Source organism: Pinus tabuliformis, chromosome 8 (genome assembly GCF_031772625.1).
Source record: "Pinus tabuliformis cultivar Carrire ecotype Pingquan chromosome 8, CPIR1, whole genome shotgun sequence".
Classification (NCBI taxonomy): Eukaryota; Viridiplantae; Streptophyta; class Pinopsida; order Pinales; family Pinaceae; genus Pinus; species Pinus tabuliformis.
The window spans coordinates 300,457,106-300,461,204 of record NC_142294.1 but is presented as its reverse complement, the minus strand read 5'-3'; the positions used below and the strand labels follow the sequence as shown (position 1 = coordinate 300,461,204).

Below are 4,099 nucleotides of genomic sequence, written 5' to 3'. Positions count from 1 at the left end.
TTAATTACTATAATATTATAGGTTAGTAGGTTTCCTTATAATAACTATAGTATTATAAAAATGTAATAGTTTTAGGAAACTATTGTTGTTGTTTAATTATTATAGTTATTAATAGTTATAGTTTATTTTGTTATTATTGTTGTCTTGTTATCATTTATAACTTTATAATTAACTCCATACAACTAATTAATTAATAGCTATTAGCTATTCTTTATGCTTTCATTTATATTTTTATCGTTAATGTTTTGTGAGATTTTTGTTTTCATTTTCATTATTGGGAAGCACTGCTAAAACGGTTGAAATCAAAATAACCAATTTAAAAAGTCGAATGGATGAAGAGTATGTATTGGCATTGAAAATTTTAAGAAGTCGAATGGATGAAGAGTATGTGTTGGCATTGAAAAAGGGCATAGAGTTGGCAGTGTGCGAAGCATTGCTTGTGCAAATCTTTTTGTACACGAAAAGCTCAGCACAAGAGGTAGTTTGTTGCTACTTTATCAAAATCACAAAGCACACGATAGTCTATTAATAGTTAAATGTAATAGCTATTTATGTGCAAAGTTTAGCTAATTAATTATTAACTATTAATGAAAGTGTGACCATTTTTGTTTAATAGTAATATATATGTTTTCGTTGTGGGGAAGTTGTTCATGTAAAATAATTGTCAAACACAAGACATTAATTCGAGAGAATTGACAGCTATAACTAAATGCAAAATAGTTTATTAATAGTCAAGTGAATGCAGAGTTTAAATCATTAATTATTAACTATTAATGAGAGTGTAACATTTTTGTTTAATATTAATATTTCTATTTTATTTGTGCCGCCAAGTTGTCCTTGTAAAATAATTATCTAATGCAAAAAGTATTAAATATTAAATATTAAATATTAATAAAAAAGGTTAATAACTATAGTATAATAAACGTTGTCCATGTAAAATCATTATCAAAAGAAAACATTAATGACGGGAAATAACTATAATTAATGAATAATAGTATATTAAGTCATAGTCTAACTAGACTCTTTTTTTTCTCTGAAAATCATGGAAATTCCGACAAGATTTTGATAAATGTAAATTGCATTTACAGTTGTCAAACTTCAAGGTTTTGGTTTCCACCATCAAAAACATGATTCAAACGCCATTTTTGGTCGGCGTGGCAATTTCTTTGTTGTATATTAATAGTCAAGTTAATAATAGTTAAATGTAATAGTTATTGCAGTGGAGAGTTTAACTCATTAATTATTAACTATTAATGAAAATAGTTATCAATATAGTATTATAGGTTAGTAGGTTTCCTTGTAATAACTATAGTATTATAAAAATGTAATAGTTTCAGGAAACTATTGTTGTTGTTTAATTATTACAGTTATTAATAGTTATAGTTCATTTTGTTATTACTATTGTGTTGCTATCATTTATAGCTTCATAATTAACTCCACACGTAATTAATTAATGGCTATTAGATATTATTTATTCTTTTATTTATATTTTTATCGTTAATGCTTTGTGCAAAGATTTTTTCTTTCATTTTCATTGTGCGGAGGCACTGCTAAAATAGTTGAAATCAAAATAACCAATTTAAAAAGTCAAATGGTTGAAGAGTGTGCGTTGGAATTGAAAAGGGGCATAGAGTTGTGGGGCTTTTGTATATAGTTTTTTTTTTTTTTTCCAAATTAAAAAAACAATTACGTTTTTCGTAATTTGAATATATAGTTTTATTTCTGTTTTCAAAATTAAAAAACATCACAAACATAGGCATCTCTCTATGCACGGAAAGCTTTGTGCACAAAGCTGTCTACACAGTGGAAGTTTTCCACATAAAGCTCTCCAAACAAGCTTCAACAATAGTTTAATTGACATGAAATGTTCTATGAAATTTTTGAGGAGGGGTATGTTTTGGCAATTATGATATAGTCTTAGACATATCATTTGCAACAATAGTGCAGAGAAGTTGATTGTGCTGAGAAATTTGTTTTCTCCTCACTCCCACACAACCATTCACTCATGTTATGCAATTGGGTTTTTAATAGTTTGAATATATAGTTTTATTTATGTTTTTGAAATTTAAAAAAAAAAGACATTTTTAATAATTTGAATATTTAGTTTTATTCATGTTTTCGAAATTAAAAACCATCATAAAAGAATGGTTTCTCATGTAAAACATAGGCATAATAAAAGACAAGATATAAATTGCAGTAGTAGTGTAGAGAAGTTGATTGTGCTAAGAAATGTGTTTTCTCTGCACTATTATGAAAACAAATTTTTAATAATTTGAATATGTAGTTTAAAGCTGAATTGGGTTACAATTGTGTTTTTAATAATTTGAATATGTAGTTTAAAGCTGGATTGGGTTACAATTGTGTTTTTAATAATTTGAATATATAGTTTAAAGCTGGATTGGGTTACAATTATGTTTTTAATAATTTGAATATATAGTTTAAAGCTGGATTGAGTTACAATTACGTTTCTAATAATTTGAATATATAGTTTTAATTGTAATGTGTGGGAAGCCAGTGTGCATAATCTTTCTATTCCAATTTAATAGTTTTTTGGAGGCTTTTAATTGTTAATATGTCTTCGCACAAACTTGGGAGTTCGGATAATGGCACTGTGAGGGGATGAAGAATTTGTTTGAAACTAGTTTTTACGGAGAATTTTAATGAGCGAGAAGCCAGTGTGTAGAGCTTTGATCTTCAACAATGTGCGGAGATTTGTGCCCCTCCTCCCCTCTCGCCCACGTAAGGGACCTGCAACATTGGGAAGAGAAGTAGTAGTGTCAGTAATAGCAGGGTCGGGCATAGCAGTGTCAGTGTCAGAGCATTCACCAATGGGTTAGCCACTCAAAAAATAAATTTATTGAGCATTTTCATGAAACTTTGGTTAAAAGGGAAAAAATAGCAAATAAAGCATAGTCAATGCACTTTGACTGCAAGGCAAATGTTATAGTCCCTGACGAGGCAGGGACTAATAATTAGGTTGTTTCTCTTTGTTTTATTTAATTATATTTACATAGATGGATTATATATGTAATATCATGATTTCGTGGATATAACTAACCCTCAAAATTCTATTGAATTATGAATGTTGTGTTTTTTTTCCATGATTAAATCACATGAGATAAACTCACAGTTATAGATTTATATTAGTTTTATCAGAGGATTTCCCTGAATATAATAAACATCAACATGATATTTAAGAATTAGTTGGTTATGTTGCTTTACATGCTATAACTTATCCATAAAAAATTCCATCATTCATATTTATCCTAATATCCATGTAGGAAAATATGTATTTCAAATAAGTACAAGGAGATACGTCTCTTTGGAGACATTTGATAAAATTGGAATGATACAAATAATATTAACAAGGACCCTGCACAAGGATGACATGCACAAATTCAGAAATGATCCAAAATTTTAAGCTTTGGAACCCTAGGTATGCTTGTCTCCATCATTTCTCCTCTTTGGCTGATATTATTATGGAAGGATTTCTACGGGGCTTGGATAGACTGATTATCCTAGTCAACTTTTATGGACCATATCTAGATTGTGACTACTATTGGAACCATCTCTCTTGCAGTGGCCTACTTGGAGACCCCTCTCTAATTCTAGTTGGATACTTAAACTCCACAACGTCCGTCAATAAAGGTTGGGGGAAATCTTCTTGTCCAAATCCTTTTTCTCCATAGATCTCACAACTTATTCTTGACTCTAATCTTATTGACATTCACTCTTATCCCCTTGGTGCAACATGGAGGAATGGTAGTTCAGTGGTGGATGGGGTAGCTAAATGCCTAGATCACTTCCTTATTGTTGATTCGTTGGTATCTAATTTGGGTAAATATCATTCTTGGATTTTCTAGGATGTCATTTCTAACCATTCTCCCATTTGTCTTCAACTTGATTTTAATGAAGCTTCTCATAATACTCCTTTTAAATTTAACCATTCTTGGCTTAAGGAGGAATATTTCATTTCTATGGTACGTGACTGTTGGAAGAGTTATTAAGTTGATCCTTCTTTATTTGTTATGGATTCCTGGCATTATAAAATGAAAATCATGAAATCCCATGTTAAATTGTGGGCTAGATAACATATTCG

General features: G+C 29.5%; 1 non-coding gene across 1 annotated transcript; it reads left to right on the top strand.

Annotated features, from left to right (window-relative positions):
• Positions 1-3,316: 3,316 nt before the first annotated feature.
• Positions 3,317-3,419, top strand: LOC149235312 (U6 spliceosomal RNA). The gene has a single exon (XR_016246797.1). It is a non-coding gene; the product is annotated as a U6 spliceosomal RNA (small nuclear RNA).
• Positions 3,420-4,099: the final 680 nt, after the last annotated feature.